Genomic DNA, 20,546 nt, shown 5'->3' with positions numbered 1-20,546 from the left:
GGTAATCATATTTGGGAACTCTTTGTTTGCCCAGAATTTCCTCTGAAAAAATAAATTAGAAGCCATACACAGTGTGGTCACTTATTAATAATAAGAAAAAACTATCAAAGAGGTTAACATAAATGGTTATGAAATCAGAGCAGGCCTGCAAAATACAGACATTGCAGTGTCAAAATAGAAGAGGGATGATAGACAAAGTTTGCTTTGAACTTCTCAGCAACGTTTATCCTGTTTTCTCTTATTTTCTAATAAATGATTTGTTATGTATGCAGGTCAGGAAGCAACAGTTAGAACTGGACATGGAACAATAGACTGGTTCCAAATAGGAAAAAGAGTATGTCAAGGCTGTATATTGTCACCCTGCTTATTTAACTTATATGCAGAGTGCATCATGAGAAATGCTGGGCTGGAAGAAACACAAGCTGGAACCAAGATTGCCAGGAGAAATATCAATAACCTCAGATATGCAGATGACACCACCCTTATGGCAGAAAGTGAAGAGGAACTCAAAAGCCTCTTGATGAAGGTGAAAGAGGAGAGTGAAAAAGTTGGCTTAAAACTCAACATTCAGAAAACGAAGATCATGGCATCCGGTCCCATCACTTCATGGCAAATAGATGGGGAAACTGTGGAAACACTGTCAGACTTTATTTTTGGGGGCTCCAAATCACTGCAGATGGTGACTGCAGCCATGAAATTAAAAGACGCTTACTTCTTGGAAGAAAAGTTATGACCAACCTAGATAGCATATTCAAAAGCAGAGACGTTACTTTGCCAACAAAGGTTCATCTAGTCAAGGCTATGGTTTTTCCAGTGGTCATGTATGGCTGTGAGAGTTGCACTGTGAAGAAAGCTGAGGGCCGAAGAATTGATGCTTTTGAACTGTGGTGTTGGAGAAGACTCTTGAAAGTCCCTTGGACTGCAAGGAGATCCAACCAGTCCATCCTAAGGGAGATCAGCCCTGGGATTTCTTTGGAAGGACTGATGCTAAAGCTGAAACTCCAGTACTTTGGCCACCTCATGCGAAGAGTTGACTCATTGGAAAAGACTCTGATGCTAGGAGGGATTGGGGGCAGGAGGAGAAGGGGATGACAGAGGATGGCTGGCTGGATGGCATCACTGACTCGATGGATGTGAGTCTGAGTGAACTCCAGGGGTTGGTGATGGACAGGGAGGCCTGGCGTGCTGCAATTCTTGGGGTCACAAAGAGTCAGACATGACTGAGTGACTGAACTGAACTGAACTATTTTACATTTGACCACATCTTACAAATCTAAGCTTTCATTACCTGATGCTCTGTTTTTTTTTTAAATTCTGCCTTAATGCCATTTACAATGATGCTCCAAGATAAACAGCAGCAACTAAATTTGCTATTTTTACTTTAAGTGGAAAAATTTTTGATAATAGGCTAACTTAGAATAGGCTACTTCTTAGGGTAAAGAGTTTGGACTGTTTGTAGAATTAATGTCAAGTTGGGATGCAATAGTAGTAAGAACTTTCAAACTGGGGGGTCAGAGGAGCCAAGTCTGATTTTGTCCTTTATTAGTTATATGAGTCGCTTAATAGAATGTGTATAACTTAAACATCCTCTTTAGTTTATACGGAGTATAAAGTTAGGATATGTCAGTTAGCTTAAGCTACACTTGAAGGATGATCATTTGCCCTAATCAAAATGTCAACCCTATGTGTCATCAGTCTTCTATTAAGAAATTTCCTTCTCCAGGGGTGCTACCTAGAAAGGATTTAGTTGTCTTAGCCTTCCAACACCACCACCAGAGTATTCTTAATTAGTAGAATGTCTGTTAAAAATGGATTTTCATTGGTAAAATTAATGACTTGTCAATATGCATTAGGGATGTTAGAAATGGGTTTTAACTGGTACAAATAGTGAATTTAAAGATATACGGATTGTATAATATATTCTAAAGACTCCCTCTCTCATTGTATAAACAGAGTAAAAATCTAGAAAACCATGTGACCTGTGCCCTTAGGGCTATTGTTCCTAGACTGTCCTGTGCCTGGCCATTGGCTTAGTCTTAGTATGCCAGGGCCTGATATCTACTATGAGGTTAATGGAACTCTGCCTCTAGAAAATGGTCATTTCTGCTTCACGTGAACACTGCATGCAACCTAAAAGGCCAACTGCTGAAATTTCATTAAATTTATAAACTTGGTTATATGTGGTGTTTTGTGCCTGCTTCATAATAAATGCTAAATATATACCTTTATGTATGACTAAATTTGGTCAGAAAATTATTTTTAATCTAAACCAGTGAAGAGTTGTGTTCAACACAGTCACTGTTCATTCATCTCTAGTGGTGGTTACATTATCCACAGAATAATCCTTGCAACATTACCCTTCACTCAGCATTGATCTCTTTTTAGCCACCAGGTAGATATTGTTAATGTCACCCAGGTATTTATGGTATAAACCTCACAGGTCTCCAGACTCTAGACCCAGAGGGAGTCAGTGGGATTCAATGGATGCACAAGCTCTCCTGGGTGAGTAGTCCCCTCAGGACTCTATGGTTTGTTCTGTACTGCATGGTCCTTGTCTCCAAGTTCCAGAGGCAATTAAGATTCCTCCACTGCCCTTATGAGAACTGAAGACCCAAGGAGTCTTAAGCAATACTTGCTGCAGATTAAGTTTCTTCCATGGAGTCTTGATCAAACCCTTTGGTAATTAACACAGATGTGGACATCCTAGACCTATATAGACAGAGATGATGATGATGACGATTGTTAATACAATTTCCACAGAGCTAAAATCAATGTCATCATGGATTGTGTTAGGCTGCATGTAAAACAAAACTTCCAGATGTTCAAGCTGGATTTAGAAAAGGCAGAGGAACCAGAGATAAATTGCCAACATCTGTTGGATCATCGAAAAAGCAAGAGAGTTCCAGAAAAACATCTACTTCTGTTTTATTGACTATGACAAAGTCTTTGACTGTGTGGATCACAACAAACTGTGGAAAATTCTTCAAGAGATGGGATTACCATACCACCTGACCGGCCTCCTGAGAAATCTGTATGCAGATCAGGAAGCAAAACAGTTAGAAATGGACATGGAACAGCAGACTGACTTCAAATAGAAAAAGGAGTACGTCAAGGCTATATATTGTCACCCTGCTTATTTAACTTATATACAGAGTACATCATGAGAAACGCTGGGCTGGATGAAGCACAAGCTGGAATCAAGATTGCCAGGAGAAATATCAATAACCTCAGATATGCAGATGATATGACCATTATGGCAGAAAGTGAAGAAGAACTAAAGATCCTCTTGATGAAAGTGAAAGAGGAGAGAGAAAAAATTGGCTTAACACTCAACATTCAGAAAATGAAGATCATGGCATCTGGTCCCATCATTTCATGGGAAATAGATGGGGAAGCAATGGAAATAGTGAGAGACTTTATTTCTGGGGGCTCCCAAATCACTGCAGATTGTGACTGCAGCCATGAAATTAAAAGACACTTGCTCTTTGGAAGAAAAGTTATGACCAACCTAGACAGCATATTAAACAGCAGAGACATTACTTTACCAACAAAGGTCTGTCTTGTCAAAGCTATGGTTTTTCTAGTAGTCATGTATTCATGTGAGAGTTGGACTGTGAAGAAAGCTGAGCACCGAAGAATTGATGCTTTTGAACTGTGGTGTTGGAAAAGACTCTTGAGAGTCCCTTGGACTGCAAGGAGATCCAACCAGTCCATCCTAAAGGAAATCAGTCCTGAATGTTCATTGGAAGGACTGATGCTGAAGCTGAAACTTCAATAATTTGGCCACCTGATGCGAAGAACTCATTGGAAAAGACCCTGTTGCTGGGAGGGATTGAAGGCAGGAGGAGAAGGGGACGACAGAGGATGAGATAGATGGATGGCATCACCAACTCGATGGACATGGGTTTGAGTAGGTTCTGGGAGTTACTGATGGACAGGGAGGCCTGGCGTGCTGCAGTCCATGGGGTTGCAAAGAGTTGGACACGACTGAGTAACTGAACTGAAAATAAAACTCGAGGAATATTGGTTTAAACAACTAAGGTTTTTTCTTTTCATATAATACATCTAGAGTTGGGCAATCTAAAGCTGGTACTAGGCCTCAATGATGCAATCTGGGACCCAAAGCCTATCTTCCTGCTCCATTATCATTCGTTTGCGGCCCTTGCCCCCATGCTTTCAAGATGAGTGGAGTATCTCCAAGCATCTGACGGGGAAGCACAGAGAGCAAAGAGATTTCACAAAATAAGTTTTTGCCTTTTTACTCGGAAGGAAAAGTCTCTCTAGGGAATTAAACTTACATTGACTTTGGCATCCCCTAGCTGCAAGGCAGTAGGGAAATGGAGAGTGACAGGCAACTAGTAGTGCTTACTAATCTTGCTATTTACTGGTCATTTTGTCATATACTCAGGACTTCCCTGGTGGCTCAGTAGTAAAAAAAATCTGCTCATAATGCGGGAGACCTGGGCCTGATCCCTGGGTCAGGAATATCCCATGGAGAAGGAAATGGCTACCCACTCCAGGATTCTTGCCTGGAGAATTCCATGGACAGAGGATGTTGGTGGGCTACAGTCCATGGGGTCACAAAGAGTCAGACACAACTGACTAACAGTTGTCATATATTTTACATACTTACCATCTCTTACATAACCCGGTGACCATTTTCTAGACAATGATACTGAGAGTCAAAGACTTTTCGTAACTTAACTAAGAAAATGGTGTATCAATGATTTGAATCCAGGTCAACTTGATTAATAGCAGCAACAACAACAATAATAATAATAGCTAAGATCAGCTAAATTCAATCTAATGCTTGCTATGTGTCAGATATCCCTCTATATGTTTTATATGCACTGACTTACTTCCTCCTCATAGAAACCCTCTGAGGAAAGCATTTTTATTATCTTTATTGTCATATGAGGAAACCAAGTTTCAGAGAAGTTAAGAAACTTGGGTAGAGTCACTCAGGTTATATGAAGTGAAATTGAGTTTAACCCAGTTCTGTTGTGAATCCTTAGTTTTTGACTACCCACTATGCAGCTGGTGAAAAATCAGATCCCTCAAACTGAACATTACCACCATCTTACATGGGGAATAGAGGCACCAAGCAAACAAGGCAATAGTTAAATGTCAATAAGGCAAATATCAATACTCCAACTTAGAAGAATTAAATAGAGAAGACATGTGAAAATGGAACCTGAAGATTCCAGAAATAGTAAGAAAATGAGTAAGGTCCAAGATGGTGTTTAAGCATATGCCAGAATATCCACTTAATATTTTTCCCTGATAGGAAGGCCTTCTTTCTCTACACTGGTGTGTACTCTTGATGAAGTCGCAAGGAAATATCTACCACAGGAGATGACCATTGCTCATTGCCTGCCCAACAACCATTCTCTATTCTTTACTAATGGAACTTCCCATTTTACTAAGGGCAGGAATAGGCTCAGTTAAAATGATTCACTTCCATAGACTTCCTTGCCTCTATGGGCTGGCCATATGACCCAAGATTGTCCAATGTCTTTTGCTTAGGGCTTCCTGAAAAGTTATTGATTGTTGCTAAAAAAATACAAGCTTGGGCTTGCTTTGGCAATACTAAAAATGGAACAATATGGAGAGTAGCATGGCCCTTGTGCAAGGATGACATACATATTTCTGAAGTGTTCTGTATTTTGCAGAGTTCTCAGAAGATCTGATATTTCACTGGCTAATTCCAAGAGAACAAATGAGTTAAAGCACAACGGGTATACCTGTGGCGGATTCATTTTGATGTTTGGCAAAACTAATACAATATTGTAAAGTTTAAAAATAAAATAAAATTTAAAAAAAAGAATCAAATATTAAAACTGTGATTTTTTTTTTTTCTTCACCAAAAGGAGAGAGAGAGAAACACAGAGGAGGAGGGAGACAAGCTCTACTGGCTCATGTGTGCATGCCTGCTCAGTCACTTCAGTCGTGTCCAACTCTTTGCAACCCTATGGACTGTTGCCCTCCATGCATTTTCCCTTTATTCATTCTTCTTCTCCCTGCCTGAATGTAGTTGTGATGTCCAGTGGGGCAGCAACCATCTCATGAGCCTGGGGATTATAAGTTCTTGCTAAGGATGGCACAGCAGAAAGATAAACAGCTGCTTAACTGTCAAGTCCCTGATAGGTTTGAGAAGTCTCTGTACCAGCCTAAGCTTGCCTATCTCTGGATTTGTGATGATTTACAAAAAATAAACTTCTATTTAATTAAGCTGAAGTAGCTTTATTGTTGCTGTTGTTATTGTTACAGGAAGCTGAAGACAATACCAACTGATAGAGGTAGGCTTACTATTCTCCCCTTTGATCAGGTTTATTCTTTGTTTACTACCAAAGTTATCTTCAGCATCAGTTCAGTTCAGTTCAGTTGCTCAGTCGTGTCCGACTCTCTGTGTCCCCATGAATCGCAGCACACCAGGCCTCCCTGTCCATCACCAACTCCTGGAGTTCACTCAGACTCACGATCATCGAGTCAGTGATGCCATCCAGCCATCTCATCCTCTGTCATCCCCTTCTCCTCCTGCCCCCAATCCCTCCCAGCATCAGAGTCTTTTCCAATGAGTCAACTCTTCGCATGAGGTGGCCAGAGTACTAGAGTTTCAGCTTTAGCATCATTCCTTCCAAAGAAACCCCAGGGCTGATCTCCTTCAGAATGGACTGGTTGGATCTCTTTGCAGTCCAAGGGACTCTCAAGAGTCTTCTCCAACACCACAGTTCATAAGACGTATCATTTTCATTGACCTAGCTTCAACTGTATCAGGGACCAGGTGTGATGTTAATAAGCCTGGAAGGAGAACACTTATGGTTCTGGGACCTTGTACTAAAGAAGGCCTCAAAGTAGCAACATGACATTGTACAGAGCATGGGCTTTGGTAAATCTAAACTTCACGACAATTTTCACTCCTCCACTCTGAGCCTCAGCTTCTTCACCTCTAAAATGAAGACTGTACAGATCGACCTTCAACGTTACCTGAGAGTTGCATGGAATGCCAAACTCAAGTGTTACATATGTGGATATTTTTCATGATTATGAAGTCACCTCTCTTAATAATACAAATATGGAACAGATCATCTCACCCTCTACTACTGTTTCCTCAACGCATCCTGTATTCTTTTGATAATAAGAATGGTTTTGGGAAAAGGATATGCCCCTAGGATTTGGTCTTGGTTTTCATTTTATGTAATTTTTGAGGCTAAAGAAAAAATTGGTGGGGAAGGAAGTGGGAAGAAGAAAAAGGTCTATAGGGTTCATAACCCTAGGCATGTATGACTCTGCTTTCAGGGAGAAGAGACCCCACATGAAGAAAGCAAACATCTCCCCTTTCCTTTCATTTGGGAACTTGCCTTTTTCCCAAATGAAAAAGAGATCTGAGTTTGTGACCAGTATCTTTAAGCTCATAAAGTATAACTGTATTTTTAATTAGGGTTTTCCTTGAGAGCTAAATCTTCCAAATATGCTCTTGGTATCAAGTCATAATCATTCGTACTATATATTTGTAATATGTTCGTATATACATATCACATACATATTTATATGTAACATTAGAGTCTGTTACCATGACAACTATTACAGTACTAACAAATTAAGCATTGTGACTCCACTGTAATAAGAAAAAAAAAGAAATTCAAATGATACACCAAGCATTTGCTTAAGTACAAATAGCTTTAGCAATTAAATACACAGAGACAATACAAAAAAACCCACAAATTAATATTTAGAAGCCTTTTCCAGTGTGAAAATCAGCTTTAATGTTATTTTCCCTTTTTCATTGCACTGCATTGTACATCTTTATAAATTAAGTTTGGCATTGGGTTAATGAGAATAGATCTGCTGTGTTGGAGCCCTCACCCACCCCAAAGCTTAGCTACCATTCTGAATAGTGACACCTTCCATAGTCAGTGAGAAAGATTTTATGGCTCTCTTTATTCATCAGAAAGAGGACTTTTTAAAAAGCAAGCTTAAATGTGAAGTTGGTCTTACATCTCCTGTTTCACTCAGACAACATGTAGAACCACCCCTGGGGTTTTGAATATATTAACATCCTTTTACAATTAACCCTAATGGGACAAGTGTAGCATTTTTCCAAGTAGATATATTCAAAGCTGGAAAATACATAGTGTTTAAATAGATCTCATTATATCAGCTACACCAAATCTCTCCTCTTTATATACAGTGGATTGTACCTCTTTTCACTGTCATGCAACATTAAAATAGGAAGGCATACACAGGGATGACATGGATTTGACAAAAAATTAATGATTTGTACATCACTTTAATGCTTCAAATCTGCAATTCATGTATGCTAATTAGTTCATAATGGGCTGTTGAAGAACAGAGCTGTCATCCTGCTGCTTCACAGGTTTCTGGAAGCTCCGATTCAGCACAGACTTGCCCGGTTGGCTGCTGGATTCTGGGCTGTAACATGGCAGATCTATGAGAGCATCCCTTCCCCCCACAACACACAACACAATTGTTTCCTGGATGTGGTGCTTTAATCTATCAGAGTTACGATGGCACATCTCAAATAAGTGATTCCTGGGTGCTGCAGTACATACCAGGAGCAATAGCAGAGCATCACTATATCTAAATGATTGATTTCTGGATTTTAGGCTGTCAGGCTGTGCCTCAGAGGGCAGCTGTCAGCCTCCTAAATGTATGAAGTTGTATTATGCAGCACATTTTGAAAATGTGTGTACAACTTTTTTTTTTCTTAAACAGATAAAAAGAGCTGTAAAACTTGGGGAGAAGAAACAAAGGGGGCTAAAAAGATCAGGTGTCTTTTTTTTTGCTGTGAAATCATGTCTGTTTTCTCCAAAGCAAGGAAAGCAGCTTCTGGTCCCATTTTCCTTTGGTATTTGTGCTGCTAGGTGTAGACAAAGCCTGTCACAACAGCGGGAGAGGGTGAGTTTAACTGCTTCACAGACCAAATGGAGACACTAGGGCTTGCTGGGAGCTGTGAGATTTGGAAACACGCTACTCTGTTTTTACTGGCAAGAAAACTGATTTTCCTTGACCTCATGATAGAGGCTTGATCACCTCTGCTGATCTGTGAACCCAGCTACTGTGCATGTCTGAAGACGAGTTTACATAAAGAGAACAGACATTGAATTCATCTTCAGATTTGAAGTACCAGTCAGGTTTCTGCTTGCTGAAATTTTGTCTTGAAGACTCTAAAACGAAGATGTATTTTAGTTTTTCACTGGAAAATATGAATCAGAGATGATAATGGAAGAACTGAACTAGGCTAGGAAAAAAAATGTTTCAAATGTAGCTGAGCTATTAAAAGATTTTTAGATGATGATGAATAGACAGGTAATAAATGTGCAAAATAACTGAAAGGGAGTTTAAAAGTGATCAAATTAATTTTTTTTTCAAATTTTTTAAAACATTTTGTTTAGAGCTTTAGTTAAGGCTTTTATGCCTCCTTAAGCATGGAGGACCAAACATTTACTACTCAGAATAGATATTTAATAAATATTGAATGAATGAAGGCTACTCTTCAAATAGTGCTGTGATTTAGGAAAAATATAAAATTATATTTCAACCTAGAGGCTGTATATGGCTCTCCCATCAGCAACAGGAAACCTCACATTGACAGGAATGACAATGTCACATTGACAGAATTTTATCTATGTCAAACCTCTGAATAACACTTTCTTGTGAAGGAAACTAAACCACAAACTTGAAGCTCCCTCCAAAATTTGGGTTACCCAAATGTACAGAGCTAAAGTTGTGTCTTAGAAACTATGCAAAAGTGGGATGGCTAGGTGGTTTAGTAAATGTGTACTTAACTTCTTGAGAAACCGACAAACAGTTTTCCAAAGTGGTTGCACCATTTTACATTCCCACCAGCAGCTTTATGAGGGACGCTGTTCTTCCACATCCTCATCAACACTTCACATAGCCCATCATTTTACCTGTAGACATTCTAATAGGAACATGATTATATCTTGCTGTGATTTTGATTTGCATTTTCCTAATGACTAATGATGCCATCACTTCATGGGAAATAGATGGGGAAACAGTGGAAACAGTGTCAGACTTTATGTTTTGGGGCTCCAAAATCACTGCAAATGGTGATTGCAGCCATGAAATTAAAAGATGCTTACTCCTTGGAAGGAAAGTTATTTTGCATATTCAAAAGCAGAGACATTACTTTGCCAACAAAGGTCCATCTAGTCAAGGCTATGGTTTTTCCTGTGGTCATGTATGGCTGTGAGAGTTGGACTGTGAAGAAAGCTGAGCGCCAAAGAATTCATGTTTTTGAACTGTGGTGTTGGAGAAGACTCTTGAGAGTCCCTTAGACCGCAAGGAGATCCAATAAGTCCATTCTGAAGGAGATCAGCCCTGGGATTTCTTTGGAAGGAATGATGCTAAAGCTGAAACTCCAGTACTTTGGCCACCTCATGCGAAGAGTTGACTCATTGGAAAAGACTTTGATACTGAGAGGGACTGGAGGCAGGAGGAGAAGGGGATGACAGAGGATGAGATGGCTGGATGGCATCACTGACTCAATGGACGTGAGTCTGAGTGAACTCCTGGAGTTGCTGATGGACAGGGAGGCCTGGCGTGCTGCAATTCATGGGGTCGCAAAGAGTCGGACATGACTGAGTGACTGAACTGAACTGAATGACTAATGATCAGCGTTTTTTCATGTCCTTATTTGCCATCCATATAATGGCTTTCTTCCATGAAGTGACTGTTCAAATCTTTGCCAGTGTTTAACTTGGGTTGTTGGATTTTTATTTTAAATCAAGTTTTGAGAGTTCTCTATATTCTAGATATAGGCTTTTTATCAGATACACAATTTGTAAATATTTTCTCCTATTCTGAGTCTTCACTCTTCATATTCTTACACTATTTTTGGAATAGCAGGCATTCTTCATTTGGTGAAGTTCAAGATGTTATGGAAAAACCAGAATGAACTTTATGGCCAACCTAATACATACATATATACATATATACAGACACATACATATATGTGTGTGTGTGTGTGCCATTGGTGTTTTCTTTTCCTAATTAATCTGTCAGTCTGCTAGAAGTTTATTATTTTATTATCTTCTGAAAAATCAAATTTTTTCTTTATTAATTTTATCCATGTTTTTCTGTTTTTAATTTCATTAATTTTGTCTCTCATCTTTACTGTTTCTTTTCAAATGTTCATCATACATTTCATTTGCTTTTATTTTTCTATATCTTAAAGTGGATGCTGAGGTCATTGATTTTAAACCAAAGAGAAATGAAAACATATGTGCATACAAAGATTGTTATATAAATAGTCATTTGATTTATTTTTAATATCCAAAACCTGGAATTTGCTCAAATGCTCATCATCAGATATATAAATACATAAGTTGTGCAGTGTTTATGCAATGGACTAGTACTCAGCAATAAAAAGAAAAGAAATATTATCATGCAAACTATGTGGATGCATCTGAAAATAATTATGCTAATGAAAAAAAGCTACAAAAAGATGTAATACTTATGATTTAGGTATATAAAAGTATAGAAAATGCAAAGTAATCTATAATGACCAAGAAGATTGATAGTTGCCTGGGGATGGGCATGGAAGAGTAGTAAAGCAGTGTTCAGAAAGGGGTATCAGGAAACTGTTGATTTTGATGGAAATGTCCATTAGCTTAATTGGAATCAGTGTTTCATGGGTAGACACATATGTTGAACCTGATCAAACTGTTTATTTAAAAAATGTGGTTTGTTGCATGTCTATTATATCTCAACAACGCTTTTTAAAAAGATATAATTTTAAAAATGATAAAGGTCAAGATGAGAAGAAAATATTTATAATACTTATATTTGACTTATAACTCTTACAACTTGATAATAAGGAGAGAAACAACCAATAAAACAATAGGGAAAAGATTTCAAAAGATATTTCATAAAGAAATATATATGAAGGGCCAATAAACCTATGAAAAGAGGCTCAACAATATTCATCACCAGGGAAATACAAATTAAAACTGCAACGAGATATCACTACACCAACATTAGGATGGCTAAAATTTAAGTGTGAAAATGTAAATAAATTGGCAAAAATGCAAAGGAACTGGGATTTTAACACATTGCTGGAGTGAGTATAAAATGATAAAACAACATTGGAAAAGTATTTGACTTTTTTTTTTTAAGTTGAACTTACATGATCCTTAGGACCCAGCAGTTTCTCTCCTGGATGTTGTACCCAAGAGAATTTAAAGCATACATCCACATATTATATAAATATTCATAGCAATTTTATTCAAAATAGATCAGAACTGAAATCTCTCCTCTGCTTTGGGGATTCCAATTAGATGTATGCTTGATGTTTAAAGTTGTCCCCTCCGTCAAGTGATGCTCTGTTCATTTTATTTTTCAACTTTTAAAAAATTCTCTCAGGATTTTATTTTTCTGTTCAGTTCAGTCACTCAATCATGTCTGACCCTTTGTGACCCCATGACCACAGCATGCCTGGCCTCCCTGTCAATCAGCAACTGCTGGAGTCTACCCAAACCCATGTCCATTGAATCAGTGATGCCATCCAACCATCTCATCCTCTGTCATCCTCTTCTCCTCCTTCCCTCAATCTTTCCCAGCATCAGGGTCTTTTCAAATGAGTCAGCTTTTTGCATCAGGTGGCCAAAGTACTGGAGTTTCAGCTTCAACATCAGTCCTTCCAATGAACACCTAGGACTGATCTCCTTTAGAATGGACTGGTTGGATCTCCTTGCAGTCCAAGGGACTCTCAAGAGTCTTTTCCAACACCACAGTTCAAAAGAATCAATTCTTCTGTGCTCAGCTTTCTTTATAGTCCAACTCTCACATCCATACATGACCACTGGAAACACCATAGCCTTGACTAGATGGACCTTTGTTGGCAAAGTAGTGTCTCTGCTGTTTAATATGCTGTCTAGGTTGGTCATAACTTTCCTTCCAAAGAGTAAGCGTCTTTTAATTTCATGGCTGCAGTCACCATCTGTAGTGATTTTGGAGCACCCAAAAATAAAGTCAGCCAGTGTTTCCACTGTTTCCCCATCTATTTCCCATGAAGTGATGGGACTGGATGCCATGATCTTCGTTTTCTGAATGTTGAGCTTTAAGCCAACTTTTTCACTCTCCTCTTTCACTTTCATCAAGAGGCTTTTTAGTTTCTCTTCACTTTCTGCCATAAGGGTGGTGTTATCTGGATATCTGAGGTTATTGATATTTCTCCCGGCAATCTTGGTTCCAGCTTGTGCTTCTTCCAGCACAGCATTTCTCATGATGTACTCTGCATAGAAGTTAAATAAGCAGAGTGACAATAAACAGCCTTGACATACTCCTTTTCCTATTTGGAACCAGTCTGTTGTTCCATGACCAGTTCTAACTGTTGCTTCCTGACCTGTCTATAGGTTTCTCAAGAGGCAGGTCAGGTGGTATGGTATTCCCATCTCTTTCAGAATTTTCCACAGTTTATTATGATCCACACAGTCAAAGGCGTTGGCATAGTCAATAAAGCAGAAGTAGATGTTTTTCTGGAACTCTCTTGCTTTTTTGATAATCCAGTGGGTGTTGGCAATTTGATCTCTGGTTCCTCTGCCTTTTCTAAAACCAGCTTGAACATCTGGAAGTTCACGGTTCACGTATTGCTGAAGCCTGGCTTGGCAAATTTTGAGCATTATTTTACTAGCAAGTGAGATGAGTGCAATTGTGCAGTAGTCTGAGCACTCTTTGGCATTGCCGTTTTTTGGAATTGGAATGAAAACTGACCTTTTCTAGTCCTGTGGCCACTGCTGAGTTTTCCAAATTTGCTGACATATTGAGTACAACACTTTCACAGCATCATCATTCAGAATTTGAAATTTTAGATAGCTTCTATTGCTATGTCAAGTTCACTAATCTTTTTTTCCTCCAGTGTTTAATCTGCTGTGTATTTTATATCAGATATGGTATAAAGTTGGCCTAAAATTTCATTTGGGTTTTTTGTAAGCTGTTAAGGAAAACTCTAACAAACTTTTTGGCCAACCCAATAGTTTTCCTCTTTAGAAGATAATTTGGGTCATTTTGTGTCTTTTTTGTGACTAGTTTTCATGTGCAATCTTTCCTCTAGCCTCATTCCAGTACTCTTGCCTGGAAAATCCATGGACGGAGGAGCCTGGAAGGCTGCAGTCCACGGGGTCGCGAAGAGTTGGACATGACTGAACGACTTCACTTTCGCTTTTCCCTTTCATGCATTGGAGAAGGAAATGGCAACCCACTCCAATGTTTTTGCCTGGAGAATCTCAAGGACTAGGGAGCCTGGTGGGCTGCCGTCTATGGGATTGCACAGAGTCAGACAGGACTGAAGCGACTTAGTAGTTTGAACTTATGAGATACTGTCATAATAATTTTTTAATGTCTTATCTACAATACCAATTCTATTATATGTATACCTCTTAGATCAATTTCTATCGATTGATTTTTGACCTCATTATGGGTCATACTTGACCTCTTTTGAATGTTAATTCTGTTCATTTCTGAATGGATGTCAGACATTGTGAATTTTACCTTTTCATTGGCTGGATATTGTTGTATTTCTGTAAATATTTTTGAGTTTTGTTCTGGATGCAGTAGAGTTACTTACAAACAGTACTACTCTTTCAGAATTTGCTTTTGAGCTTTGTTATGTGGAACCAAGAGAGGATATTAAAAAGCAGAGACATTACTTTGCCAACAAAGGTTTGTCTAGTCAAGGCTATGGTTTTTCCAGTGGTCATGTATGGATGTGAGAATTGGACTGTGAAGAAAGCTGAGTGCTGAAGAATTGATGCTTTTGACTGTGATGTTGGAGAAGATTCTTGAGAGTCCCTTGGACTGCAAGGAGATCCAACCAGTCCATCCTAAAGGAGATCAGTCCTGGGTGTTCATTGGAAGGACTGATGCTAAAGCTGAAACTCCAATACTTTGGCCACCTCATGAGAAGATCTGACTCATTGGAAAAGACCCTGATGCTGGGAGGGATTGGGGGCAGGAGGAGAAGGGGACGACAGAGGATGAGATGGCTGGATGGCATCACTGACTCGATGGACATGGGTTTGGGTAAACTCCAGGAGTTGGTGATGGACAGGGAAGCCTGGCGTGCTGTGATTCATGGGGTTGCAAAGAGTTGGACATGACTGAGCAACTGAACTAAACTGAACTGATGTGGAACTAGAGCAGACTTTATTCTAGGGTACCTTTGTCTTAAAACTTATGCTAAGACTCTGAGAACTCTACCTGATGCCCCATGAATTATGAGGTTTTCTACTCCATGTGGTGAGAACAGGAACCATTTCTGGCTTGTGTGAGTTCCTGGCACTGTTCTAATCTTTTCAGAGAGCTCCTTCCCCAAACCTTGATAGTCTCCTCACAAACCTGCACTGATCAGTACTTAGTGGAAGACTCAAGCAGGACTCTTTACAGACCTCTGTTCTCTCCTCCGACTCTCTGCCCTGCAAACTCTGTCCACACAAACTCCATCAATGTATCTCCCTGTTATCTCCTCTCTGCCTCAGACAGAAACCCCCTCCAGGGAGTAAATCAGGGCAAGCAAAGGGCTTATGCATATATTTCCCATTTCTCAGGGCTCAATGTCTCTTCACTACTGTGGTGCCATATATATTGTCCAGTTTTTTAGCTGTTTCAGGAAGGAAGGTAAATCTGGTCCCTGTTATTTAGACATCACTGGAAGCAGAAATCCCATCCAATTTTGCCCCACTGCTCAATGATGTCTTTCAATGAGCAGGTTTTAAATTTTCAGTAAGTCCATTTTATTGACATTCTTTTCATCATGCTAAGGACTCTGAAGAATACAATAATAAGTAAGTAGAACACAGCATCTGCTTTTTCAAGACGCCTTCAATCATATAAAGGAGCAGGAAGCTACAAATAAATACTTTGGGGAAAAGAAGGCTCAGGTGGTCAGTTGAGATGAGTAGAGCAGTAAGAGTTAAATACAGAAATGTCTAATAACTTCCAGTTTGTATATAGAAAAGGGTATTGTGTTTGGCAGAATAGCCTCCAGAGATGTTCAAGTTTTAATCATTGAAACTGTGACTGCATTACCTTACATGACAAAGAGGATTTTACACATGTGACTAAATTAATGATCTTGAGATGATCTGGGTTATCTGAGTGTGCCCAATGTAATCACAAGGGTCCTTATAAGAGGAAGAGAGAGACAGGAGGGTTATAAAAGGAGATGTGACAATGGATGTAGGTGTCAGAGGTGTGAGATTGCTGGAAGAGGCCATGAACGAAGGATTGTGGGCAACTTCTAGAAGCTGAAAAAGGAAATGAAATGTATTGCATTGGCCAAAAAGTTCATAACATCTTTCTTACAGAAAAAAAACCCAAATGATCTTTTTGACCAACCCAGTATTTCCTCCTAGAATCTCCAGAAACAAAGTAACTCTGCTGAAACCTTGATTTTTTTTTTTTCCCCAAAAGACTCATTTTGGACTTTGGGACACTAGAACTATAAGATGCTAAGTCTGTGCTTTAAAACCTGTAATGGTGGGGAAATCTGTCTCCAGAGCAATAGGAAAGTAATACAGGTATTGATTAGAAGGGTTGATTTTTGCTCTAGGCACAACACGGAGATAATGTGGGTGAGTAACCTTCTCATATAGAGGCTTCTTCACACACTGGTGATCACTGCATACCTGTTGGTACTAAATTCAAAATGAGGGTCAGTTTCTGTCAGCCTCTGTTGCTGGAATACATATTTGGACTCAAAATGATAGCTTTTTGGTAGGTACTGGTAGTAACACTGGCTTCCTATGAGTCAGGAGTCCCTCACTCTCTACCCTCAGCCCTAGAAGGGATCTAATCAAATAAGGACTGAAGGGAGGCAAGACTTTACAAGACCTGGACTTAGAAATTTTATAACAATTTTAGCACTCTAAATGCAACAGTCTTGTTCTTTTATAAAACTTGTCTATTCTTCAAACTTCTTGCTTATATTCAGAAACACAGCCTTGTGTATATGCTCTGTTATGTCTGACTCTTTGTGACCTCACAGAGTGCAGCCCACCAGGCTCCTCTGTCCATGGAATTTTGCAGGCAAGAATACTGGAGTGGATTTCCATTTCCTACCTCAGGGGATCTTTTTGACCTGGGGATTGAACCTACACCTCCCGAGTCTCCTGCATTGGCAGGCAGATTGTTTACCACTGCACCGCCTGGGAAACCCCGCATATGACTCTCTTGGCCATATTTCTCTTCATCTTGATTTCCCTTTGCTTGAAGGAATTTTCTAGTATTGATCCAGTGAAGTTCTTGTCATAATGCCTGGATACCTTTGTGCCCACTTGAGGTAAAGTCAAAATGCTTCTTTACTAATGAAAATGCCTTAATAACCAGCACAAGATGTCTGTATAAAGAGTACAAGCAAACTCAAGTCTTCCGCTCAGATAAATGCATTAGAGGGTCAGCAGCCAAGGAGATAGAATGCAGAGAGCAGATAAGTCTCCTTCCTGTCCCTGGTGGAACAGAGCCAAGGACACACGGTTGTCACTTTGGATTGTAAAAGTCCTCCCTGCGTGTGGGGATGTGCACAGACAAGCAATGAGCTGAATGTGCACAAGCATTGTATTGGATGAGAACCTTGCTCCTGGCCAAATAGCAAATAGCAGGGTGCATTGTTGAGGCTAATCCCAACTCACTTGGCCTCTCTGTGAGCAGTGAATAACAATCTGCAGCCTCATGTGTCCAGGCATTGTGCTCTGAGTCTGGGCAAGGCTGGGAGGAGACAATGGGCTTAACGACTGTGTTGCTCCATTTTCTGGGGTGCGGGGCAGGGGGAACGCTTCATGAGGTCCTCGTGGAACAAGCTAAGACAAGATTTCAAACCAGAACAGGTGAAACAAGATGTTCACGAGCAGGACTAAGTTTAACAGTGTCTCAAATCTGTTTGGTTCTTTTGAATAATACTTTCAAATTGGACTGTGCCTATATAGGATCAAGACAGCTGTAAAAAAAATCTTTAGATAACCAATTTTTCCTTTCTTGATGATATGACATTGAGGAATTGGTATGACTGATAATTTTCTCTTTTTCTTTTAGTAGATCGAAAGTGTTCACTTATTTCACTTACCTACGAAAGTTTCCATTTAGAAAGGGGTTCAATATGCAGTTGTAGTGTATCCCTGCTTTAAACACACACACACACACACACCCCTTTCTTTCACCTCTTCTTTCCCTCTCCTGACCTGAGAGATTCTCAATATGGCAGAAGCTAAAACAATACTCATAAAATTGAGTTTAAATTATTCTACATTTTTGTACCATCATCTGGCTGTCAGAATAGTATTATCAAAGCCCCAAAATAATAAATTCTAGAGAGGGTATAGAGAAAAGGGACCCTCCTACACTGTTGATGGGAATGTTAATTGGCAAAGCCACTATGGAAAACAGTATGGAGGCTCCCCAAAAAGCTAAAAATATAGTTGCCATATGATCCGACAGTCTCACTCTTGGATATGTACTGGACAAGACTATAATTCAAAAGATACATGTATTCCTGTTGTTCATTGCAGCACTATTCACAATAGCCAAAACATGAAGTGAAGTGAAGTTGCTCAGTCGTGTCCGACTCTTTGCGACCCCATGGACTGTAGCCTACCAGGCTCCTCAGTCCATGGGATTTTCCAGGCAAGCGTACTGGAGTGGGTTGCCATTTCCTTCTCCAGGGGATCTTCCTGACTTAGGGATTGAATCCGGGTCTCCTGCATTGTAAGCAGAAGACCATTTACCGTCTGAGCTACCAGAGCCAAGACGTGGGAACAACCTAAATGTCCATTGACAGATGAATGGATGAAAAATATGTGCCTTATATATCATACTATGTGAAGTCAGTCAGAAAGAGAAAAACGAATACCGTATGATATCCCTTATATGTGGGATCTAAACTATGACTCAAGTGAACCTATCTACAAAGTAGAAACAGATTCACAGACATAGAGAACAGACTTACAATTGCCAAGCGGGAGACAGCATAAAGGAGGGATGAATTGGGAGTTTGGGGTTAGCAGATACCAGCTAGTATACACAGGATGGATAAACAAGGTCCTACTCTATAGTACAGAGCACTACATTCAATATCCTATAACCATAACGGAAAAGAACATGAAAAAGAATATATATACACACACACACACACACTCACAACAGAATCACTTTGCTGTACAGCAGAAACTAACACAACATTATAAGTCATCTACAGTTCAATAAAATACATTTTAACAAAGAATACTGATATCAGGTATTCCATTTGTAGAGCTGCCAATAAAATGGTCTGTTGAGGTTGGAAATAGTGTTTGAAGAGATCTGACTTGGAGAAACACTCAGGGGCAGATGTCTCGTCGAAGCCTGTAGAGCTGGAGGATGCAAATGACGCATGCAAAGTGTGGCATTCATGAAGGCAGGGGAGAACACTCTTAAAGTAGGAGGAGTTCAAGGGAGTTTGGTCCTAAGTGTTAGATGAATTAGTCAAGATAATTTAAAGTAGAAAAACTCTATAGATAAAAATACTGAATTACCGAGTCATGGAACCAGGTAGGTTTTAGAACAATTTTGATGTGAGGCTAGAAGGTTTAGGTAGAATGGACCCTCTTTCCTTAATGGTTACAGAGCTACAAAATACAGTCTAATCTTACAATTGGAAAGAAAACTGAAAATGGAATTCTAAAATTTAAGCCAATTGCCTGCAAGTGGCGCCAATGCTGTTACTTTGTGCAGCAAATGCATTATTTAGCACTTCAATGTGTAAGGCACCCGCTGGTAGTCCAAATGCAGCAGTGGACAAGACAGACGTGGTCCTTATCTTCAGTGGAGCTTCATATTCAGGGAGAACATGAATGTGGTAGGCCAAACAATGCCCCCCAAAGATTTCCACATCCTAATTATTGGACCTTGTAAATATGACTTGCAAAACAGTCGAAGAGACTTTGTAGATATGATTAAGTTAAGATTCTTCAGATGGAGAAATGAGCCTGGATTATCCAAGTGGGTCCAAGGTCATTTCCAGGTCCTTAGAAAGGTAAGAGGTCAAGACTCAAGAGAGATGTGATAACAAAACAGAGTTGGGAGAAAGAGAAGGGGCCACAAGCCAAGGTATGTATGTGACCTTTACCAGATAGAAAAGGCGAGAAAATGGATTTTCCTCTAGTTTCCAGAGGGAAAGCAGCCCTGCTGTCACCTTGATTTCCACACAGGGAAACCCTTTTTTAGCTTTTTAACCTCCAGAAATGTAAGATAATAAATTTGTGTTATTTTAAGCCACTAAGGTTGTGGTAATTCATTACAGCTGCAATAGGCAAATAATCACTCTAAACCCTGTTTCACAATCCTTGTGAGGGCTCCGTGAGGGAAAGCACAGGACACCACTAGTAAGGGTAACAGAGTTGCACTCTAAAATGGGACCTAAGCCCACCTCCCTTAATCTGCACCTTCTGGAGTAGACAGAGGAGTCAGTTGAGCAAGAGAAGATGGTGAAAGTGAAAGTCACTCAGTCGAGTCCAACTCTTTGCAACCCCATG

General features: G+C 39.6%; 1 long non-coding RNA gene and 1 other non-coding gene across 3 annotated transcripts in view; both read left to right on the top strand.

Annotated features, from left to right (window-relative positions):
* The window catches only part of LOC147377985 (uncharacterized), a 59,625-nt gene extending 53,408 nt beyond the window's left edge, over nucleotides 1-6,217 (top strand). For both annotated transcript variants that reach the window (XR_015151161.1, XR_015151162.1), the window contains exon 5: nucleotides 5,871-6,217. This is a non-coding gene — a long non-coding RNA (uncharacterized LOC147377985). The remainder of the gene's footprint in view (nucleotides 1-5,870) is intronic.
* LOC147377986 (U6 spliceosomal RNA) lies at nucleotides 5,568-5,669 on the top strand. The gene has a single exon (XR_015153646.1). It is a non-coding gene; the product is annotated as a U6 spliceosomal RNA (small nuclear RNA).
* Nucleotides 6,218-20,546: the final 14,329 nt, after the last annotated feature.

The sequence above is a fragment of the Bos grunniens genome, chromosome 2 (genome assembly GCF_055505025.1).
Source record: "Bos grunniens cultivar Pamir isolate PY7600 chromosome 2, Bosgru_T2T1.0, whole genome shotgun sequence".
In the NCBI taxonomy this organism is placed as follows: Eukaryota; Metazoa; Chordata; class Mammalia; order Artiodactyla; family Bovidae; genus Bos; species Bos grunniens.
The sequence above is the reverse complement of the archived record's forward strand: the minus strand, read 5'-3'. Positions and strand labels throughout refer to the sequence as shown.